Consider the following 9,378-nt stretch of genomic DNA (forward strand, 5'->3'; position numbering starts at 1 on the left):
GCAGATTTTCATATCTGTACATTATTTTGTTGGTAAGAACAGCTGTCTGCTACCCCAAACTTATTATCCTCTGACTTAGCATAGCCATACAGCAAGGGATGTTGCTTGTTTTTCTGTGCTTTTTTTTTCAATTGGTGGAAAATTCTGATATTCTAGCTTCATCACTATTTATTAGTATCAAATCTGTGCTGATTCTGGCTGTCTTTTGGATTGATTTGAATCATTAGCAATATAATGCTCATTAGGATTGCCAGTATGGCCTTTAGTCAATGTTTAGGAGCATCTAAGATAAAGAGGTTTTCTCCCTCCCCTTTTAGAACAATTTGTTCCCACTGGTTGTTACTGTGTTGAGCCTGAACAAGCATAGTGCTGGTTCAACCTGAATTTCAGTGAACGGCAGTAAGCTGGTTATGGCATGTTTCTCCTAAGTTTTACATTCTTCGTTCATAGGTTTCAAACTATGTCTATTACAAACCAATGGTGTGCACTATAATAGGTATTCTTAAATTATAAGTTTTATGAATTGGACACCAGTGAGGTATCGATATTCTAAGATAATCCTTCCTATCAATCTTTCGGAAGTTTCAGAGAGGATTAAAATGTTCATAGGTTGAAGTTTGAATGCAATTTCATTCTATATCTCAGAAAATCTTGTTTGTAAGCTTTGTCTACTATTTATATTTACCGACACACAATAATATGCTTGCATGCACTGACATATACATATAACACTGTCCAAATACTCCCTGGTTTACTGCTATGATCTTTTGAAAATAAAGCATGTTCCCCTCTGAATTACTATCTAAAATATGGATCGTAGGCACCTGTCTTTCTCTTTGTTGATCTTAGTGTATGATAAAATGATGAATATTTTCTTGACAGGTATATACGGCATCCTGGGTATTCTGGATTTTTCATCTGGTCCATTGGAACACAAGTGACACTTTGTAACCCTTTCTGCATAGTTGCCTATGCAGTGGTTACATGGCGTTTCTTTCGGAATCGAATTCGGTATCCAAATACATGATGATAGCATATTCTGTTCATTCATAATTATCTTTCTCTATTGTCATTTTAATTATAATTAATTTTACCTTAAGAGATCCAATTCTACTTTACACTAAAGAAATTTCCTGTCTTTCCTTGACCGTAATGGAAAAGATACGAAGAGTTCTTCTTGCGACAGTTCTTTGGTCTTCGGTACATCGAATATGCAGAGAGAGTACCTTCTGGAATACCTTTTATAAAATGATTACATAAACCTTGTGAGTAATTTACAGACTTATGTTTAAATATTATTGTTTCTTGATTGGCTAAGAGAAAACCTCAATTAGTCATAGAATATTTTACAATTGTACTAAAATTGATATCGATGTCTTTAGGGTATGACTATGAAATCACTACTTCTAGAAGGACACGAATGTATAGGTGCAGTCGTCTCTTTTTGATATGGCTTTACATTCAACACACCTGGAAGGGAGCCAGAGCATACTCCCAAGGTGACAATCATGTGATGCTTCTCAACAAGTGGATTGTTAACTGTCACGTACATAAGTATGGGCATCTTTGGATTTGATATCATAACTTTTGATTGTTAGATGCAGATATGTAGTTGTGGGATCAATTGAATTTTGCTTCTTATCATAAGCCTTGGAATTGTTCTTTAATATTTTTTCTCTTTTGTATTTTTTAAAGAACATATGGATGGGGGAAGACCGCCATCACAGGGCAAGGACCTTAAAACAAAATCCTGAATCTGAAATGCCAAATGAAACTCTATGTCAGGCTTAGCAGCTTTCATTAGCTAAAACTTTCATTTGTATATTACATTTTTACTCTTTTTGGCACTTTTCCAACTATTGTCTCCTTTTCAATTACCGATTGTCTTCTAGTAAAATGCAAATAATATATCTGAACGACGACATATAAATAGTATGGCATCTAGGGCAGCTTATGTAACTGACTAGCACCATCATATCATACAATAAGATTCAATCCCTAGTCAGACTGTTACTCGTGCAAGTGGGTTTTTTACTCTACTCAATCCTTGTCTCAGACGACACATAAATATCATGGCATCTAGTGTAGTTTATGTAACTGACTAGTAACATCATATCATACAATAAGATTGAATCCCTAGTCAGACTATTTCACACTTGCAAGTTGGTGCATTACTTTACTCAATCCTTGTGTTAGTGGTCAGTAGTTTTTTTGGGAAGGCCTGAAAGTACATGTTAAATGGCCTCTTTAAACCAGTGTTTCCATGGGTTGCTGCTTTTTAATTAATTGACAAATTAACTTTGTTGACGTCAAAGCACATGTTTAATGGCCTCGCTGATCTAGTGTTTTCATGGGATGCTGCTTTTTAATTTATTAACTCTGTTGATAAAGGGCTCTTCTTAATTCCAAGATGTCAAGCTTTTGTCTCAGGATCGTAGGGCTTAAGTCTGATGGACTTTGAACCTAGGTTATTTGGATGGTGATGCCCCATCTCAACTACCTGACCCGCATCTTCACAGATGCTTGTATTTTGAAAGTTCTATATAACTCCATTTACTGGCCTCTCTCGAATATTTACGATGCTTTCATATATTGTTATTTTCATTGTAATATTTTGATGTGATGTAGTTTATTTTTTTAGCAGGAGTTTAGCACTCTTAGTCATTTATAGAGGTCGTCATTCCCAGTTGGGCGTAGCAGTGATGAAATAAATATTAAAGGAATTAATGGATTAAATTATTTCTACAAGAAAATTCCAAAGCTTCATTAATTCTTGGGGTGATTCAAATCACTGAAAATTAGCATATCCGTTGTTAGGTAGTAGATTAGTCTATATATAATATGTTACAAAGGTGACGAGGAAGTGTTTTTCCTTGAATAGAAACATGAGTTGCATGCAAAAGGTTGTGTACAGTGAATATTTTCATTAGCCGCTAATGGTTAATGTAAAATTACTCATTAATGCAAAACAGAGTATTTCATTTCTTTGATGTATTATACTTCTATATATTGCAGAAAGCATCATTTTATATCACATTACAAATTAAAGATTTGTGTAAAATTAGATATATTACGAGCTACACCTACTTTTTAATTAATTAATCAATTAATTATAATATGAATGAGTATTCATTTATATTAATTAACAAAAATAGAATACATCAGCCACAATATAAAAGCCAATGGAATGTCATCACACCTTAATAAGATAAAAGAGTGGTCAAGTCGCCAAGCAACAAGAGTTAAGTGAGAGGAGCTGGTGGGTCTCTTTCAAGAGGATTCCTCTAACCATTGAGGTCCTAACCATTTGGAAGTCTCTTGCTATGTTATGTTATCTTCATTTTTTTTAATATTTTTTTGTCTTTATCAATCGAATAATTTCAACAAGGAAAAATGACAAGACAGCCATGGAAATTCGTCATTGTTAGCCCACTAAGAAATGGCCTTGTCACAAGGTTGAGAAGCAATAGACCATTTACTTGATGCTCGATAAGAGTTTGTAGGTGAGCAACTTATAAGAAAAGTTTGTAGCAACACAGCTGAATTTTTGTAGGTTGAGAAGCTAGAGGGGAAGGTCGCACATGAGTGATTACTAGAGGGAGCATTTACTTGATGCTCGATAAGAGTTTGTAGGTGAGCAACTTATAGGAAAAGTTTGTTGCAACACAGCTGAATTTTTGTCTCCCCATTATTGAAAAGAATTGTACTTTGAAATCATGCTAAATTTGGGTGAATTTAATTGACATTTGTAACCAATCAATTATAAGAATCGTGTGTCAGAAAAAGAGCTAGGTTGAAAGATCGAAAAAATATGAATTGAAATCCATGGATTTGGAGTTCATGGGTAAAACCAAAGAAGCTGCTTGAGTCTCTAGGTGACCACAAAAAAGAACAAGGATTAGAAAAATGTAGATGGATGAAATGAGATCCAATGAGGAGACCTTGATAGTGGAGGCACCAAGAAAAATAATAAGATTGGGTTCTAGATTAGTTGACCAAACTCTGTGAAATATGTGTTGAGACTGATTGGCAATGGATTTAAGGTCCCATCTACCATTTGTTGGAGTAAATACAAATTTATCATATTTGCTCATGCTTAAGTTTACTTAGGCATCATCATTTAATAATTAGATAGTAGGGTAAATATTATTTACTGATGTTTGCCTTACATTTAACAATTGTTGTTGGGTAATTGTCAATAGTTGAACTCTACCTAAATTCGCATGAGTCAAACACGTCCATATCGTGTGTTCACCTACCTATTGTCTTGCCTATATGTAATCATTTTGTACATATTATCTCATCTCAAATCAATTCATCTGTTCTGTGAAGGTTATATTGCAGGTTGTAGATATGTAGTTGAGCCACGCATCATTTGATGGCCCTAATTAATTGTGGATCTCATTCAGTTTTAGGCGATATATTCATGCCATTTCATTTGGCGCATCACCATTAGTTCCAATTTTGTTCTTGGTTATGTCTATTCGCAATTTCATTTTGTCATCCTCAGTTTTGACAGTTTTGCGATCATTAATTGGCATATTTACCAAGTAGTCCGCAGATAGTACAATATTGTTTGTGGCGTCTGCAATTTCATTAAATTTTTATTTTGCCCAAACCCTATTCTAGTCTAAGGCTTTATTTACCAATTTGGTCATCAATATGGCTAGACTGAGCATATTGGTGTACAGGTCGTGTGCGATTTATCTATTTGGTGTATAGGTTCCATAGTGGTTTGAAAAGACTCGTGATCCTGGCTAGAGAGCTTGAATTTGATCTTAAAATTAAGTCAATACATCCAATCCTTGGTTAGTGTTGGAGAAGAGTTGTGAAAGAAAACAAATTCCTCTAATTTTTTTTTGCAAGGCATGAATCTAGGGAACTTTGACTAAATGTCTATCTTGGTAAGTGAGCAAAGATTGTAAAAGAGATTGTTCTAATTTATTCTTGTTCTAGAGTAACCAAGATTTGATGGCTTTCCAAGCTTTCCATATACTCGTGGCAACAAAAGTGGCCTAAGTTTGAATTGGCTCCATAATGAGAATTGTATGAAAACTGAGCCTTTCCATGCAATGCGTAGGCAAAAAGAATGGGCCTCATTTCCTTGAGTGGCTCTAATTATCTACTTAGTGCACAATGCTAGTCCTTGACAATGAGTATCTATAAGATGAAACCCTTTGGGTTCATGAGGAAGCCAACAACATTTACAAGCAATCTTATGAAAACCCTTTCATTGCTTTGAAGAGGTTTGTAAAGAATCACTTGAGAGTTTTTAAAGTTTTTTGAAGGAGCCCAACAAGAATAATAATAAACATGCATGATAGTAAGCACCTTGGAGCAAATCCAAAAAAAAATTCTTGCAAGAGAGGGGCTTGACAATCAAATAATGTAACATCTCAACATAAGCAAGAACAAATTGTCAAAGATGAGGAGAGCTGAAAGCACTGGGGATGCCAAGGAACTTGAATATTTCACCATGATCAATTCATTTCTAGCCAAACCCTTGAGTTAGCGAAGATTGCATAGGAAAGATTGAATATAATACTATCTTTTGCCACTATGTTATCCAATTGAATGCAAATAAAAAGTAGTCATAAATTTGATGATAGATATTGTTGGTTATGTTATCCTTAGAAGGAAACCCTATATTATGGAGGAATTATACTATGAGTGGGCATTGTGATGTATTCTAAGAGTTTGATAGTTGTTGAATTGCCTATGAATCTATGATCGATGATACTACAATGAGAATCTTGTGAAGAATACAAGTGATCACTGAGAGGGGGATGAAGCAGTGATATTTAAAAAATTTAAGCCAGAAGGTATAACATTTACAACACAAAAGATTAAGATCACACACACACAAGAGTTGATCACATAACACATAGATTTATGAGGAAAACCCAATGTGGGAAAAACCTTAGTGAGAAGAGTTGTTGGAGTCTACTGCTCCAATTCAGCCTCACAAAAAATAGTCATTGATTACAATGTGTTTAGGGCACCAACCCAAGGAGCACTCACTCCTGAAATTCTGAGCACCTATTCCTGCTTTGAGCATCCACTCAGAGAAATACACTGATTGATACAATTAAAAGATTACAATGAGACTCCTTGTTGCAAATGAATTTTTGCAACTCGTAAAATTGATTGAGATACACCTTGCTGCTCTGTCGTTTATTTCTCTGCCTTCTTGATTCTGCTAATCATCTCAAACTTTTGTCCAATATCCTTTATTTCTTTCCCTCTAATGCCTTCAACTCTCTGCTCCAATCTCCCCACAACTCTGATGCTCTCTATCTCTCTTTCTCAACAACAGACAAACTCCTTTCTCAGTGTTATGTCACCTCTCTCTCTGTCTATCCAATTCTCTTACCTCCACAACATCACATCACAAAAACATCGTACCTTTTTTTTCTTAGTTCGTATATGTATTTTCCCTCCAAGATTGAGATTGAAAGAAAAATAAAATAATCTCCTCAAACCTCTGAGAAATCTTTTCTGCAGGATGATTGGCGGCTAACATTAAATGCCTCTACTTCCATTTTTGGATCCATCACTGAGATTAGTTTATCACAAAAGTAGTCTCCACTTGCCCCTGTCATATCGACTGGTGATAGTCTGATAACCTTACGATAGTGAGATCTTGTCTATAGAGGATTTTATGATCTTTCTGGAGCCACAAAATCATTTGCCATTTGTTCTCCATTTAATGCAATTGTCCTCATTTCTTCCTCAGTCGGTTCCGATTGGATCTTTAAGCTACCCAATTTGGTGCATTAATGTTGACCATATCTGCAAGTAGTTCTTTCATCCAGATGGAAATTTGTTCTTTTTATACACTTTGCATGTTCGCTGTCTCCAGTTTACCATCCATGTCATATGGTTTTCACTGGTCAAAGAGCCCACGTGGACAATTTGCATATCGAGCTACAACTGTATCATCGAAACCCTCTGATTCGGTCAAATTTTGTTGGTTGAAGAATTTTGCCCAGACTCCAAGCGTGTCACAACAAAGAAGAGGTTTATCGCTATAGCTCCTGCTAGTTGACAAGAGGCGATTATAGTCATACCGATAGACCAACTTACACTGAAAAGAATCCTTGTTGCCAAGACAGTTTTGTTGTCACACCGAAGCAAAGCCCTTATCGACATAATGGAGAGTTTGTTACATCGAAAAGAAATGCTTTCAGTATAACCCAAGAGGGACGGCCAAAGGGATGGATCGTCTTGTCAAAGGGCAAGGTCATGGTGAAAAGCCTTTTTGCCTCCATACAACACAGGGCCCCACACGACAGAAGAACGAGTTTGCACCTACCATAAGACACCATCGAGTACGAAGGAGAAGTGGGGACCCACCGACACATCAACGCCTGAGCACAAACAACTGTCGCCACGTGGAACAAATGTTTGTTGATGTGATGGTAAACGTGTCACATCAGAGTCATTTGTTATCCCTGTGGGCTCCATACGAACACACCATGGCAAGGGAGAGTCAACCAGGGGCTGCCACGTGGAACCAACCTACCCCACATAAAGAAAGCATGTTGGCAAGAGTTGGGGGTACTACATAGTCCAAAAACGGTCTTACCGAAAGACAAGCTCTTGACGAAAAGACCTTTGTCGCCACATTACCTCGAGCCCCACAAGAACTTGAAGATCCAATCCATAGATATCAAGTAGAGTACCTGCAGAAACATAGGCGAAGTGGCCCTGGCTATTGGGGGTCAGAGGCTGGTCAAAACTCGACATGAAAACAAAACAACTTCTACTTTTCCAGTCGAACGTGATAGGCCAATAAGAGACATGGCTAGGCTCCACAAGAACACATCATCACTTGAGTGAATCAATGCATAGTTGCCAACTGGATGGCAACGAGCACAAGGACAAAGTGGTGGGGACACGTCGAACACAAAAGGGGGTATTTCAGTATAGCTCCAAGGGCCGACAAGAGGGAAAAAAGGTCATGCTAAACTAGCTGATTACACTGAAATACATTGTATCGCCCAAACCATTTGACAGTCACATCGAAAAATGTTAAGCACCTTGATTTTCACCATTTTCAATCTACAACTTAGATCAAATCCAATGAATGAAGCACACTGTGAGATCAATGTAGAACATGAAACTGCTTGCAACATTTGTGTAGCATAACATGGCGTGTTATGCACGACTGGAACTAATACTCCTTGCACAACGATAACCTGTGTGTTATGCGCTTCACCTGTCTTCGTGTTATGCACACCTGCTTCTCTGCAACCTCATGACATCCCTGCAACTCTTGTTGACATCAATGACGACAATGCCAACATCCTGCTTTGCAAATATATTGCAATTCTAGTGTCATCATGTGCTCATGAGGTGACCTGATCCTATGTCTTGGGCCTATGCACTCTGCAACCATCTTTCTTTGGTCCCTTTTTGGTTGAACTATAGCATCTATTGCCTTAGTCCCTCCAAAAGGGACCCAAATTTGATCATTTCGGAGTGTGAGTTACTACCATTTGTGATGTAATCCTGATATTTTGATATGACCTTTGGAAATCACCCTAAATGTGAAAATACCTTGAGAACCCTATATAAGGAGATCATTTATCATTCACAAACCAATCTAACAATTTCATTGAAGAGCAAGTATTCCTTCATCGAAAGTATATCTGAGTACAAGGAGCATCAAGCTATAACAACTTGTTTTCAAGTATATTTTCATAATGGATTTTGTTATGATTTATCATGTTATTGCATCAACACTTGGAGGACTTATCTAAAGAGCATTGCATCACTGCCATTATCAATCCTAAAGGAATTTGTTTCGGCTTGGGTTCCGCTATGATCTCTTGGGCCAATAGGAAACAGTCCTCAGTTGCATTAAGTATTGCAGAAGCTGAATACATTGCTTCAAGTGTGGCAACTAGAGAAGCAGTTTGGCTTCGCAAGCTACTTGTTGGGTTGTTTGGACAACCTTGGGAATCCACTGTTATTTATTGTGATAATCAGAGTTGTATTAAAATGTCTAATAATCTCGTGTTTCATGATGAGTCAAAACATGTGGAAACTCACTATCACTATGTTTGTGATATGGCACAAAGAGGTGCCATCTAGCTGAAATATATCAGTACTGACGAACAGGTTTCAGATGTTCTCACCAAGCCTCTAGCTCAAGTGAAGTTTGAGTACTTCAGAGAGAAGCTTGGAATTGTGGAGAACACAACATTGATTGAGAGGGAGTCTCAATCTTAATGATGCAATTTAGTTTGCATCCTCCACCCTGTGCGGGCAATGCAAGGTGACATTGTATCCTTCTCTAGGAGAAGGCTGAGGTGTAAGACCTCTTCCACCCTCTGCGGGCAATGCAAGATGGACATTATGAAATGAGTTCAT

General features: G+C 37.1%; 1 long non-coding RNA gene across 1 annotated transcript; it reads left to right on the forward strand.

The window, feature by feature from the left end:
- Window positions 1-856: 856 nt before the first annotated feature.
- LOC131066259 (uncharacterized) lies at window positions 857-1,856 on the forward strand. Its single transcript, XR_009111643.2, has 3 exons — window positions 857-1,011; window positions 1,162-1,265; window positions 1,383-1,856. It is a non-coding gene; the product is annotated as an uncharacterized LOC131066259 (long non-coding RNA).
- The last annotated feature ends 7,522 nt before the right edge of the window (window positions 1,857-9,378 follow it).

The sequence above is a fragment of the Cryptomeria japonica genome, chromosome 5, assembly GCF_030272615.1.
Source record: "Cryptomeria japonica chromosome 5, Sugi_1.0, whole genome shotgun sequence".
NCBI classification, from domain to species: Eukaryota; Viridiplantae; Streptophyta; class Pinopsida; order Cupressales; family Cupressaceae; genus Cryptomeria; species Cryptomeria japonica.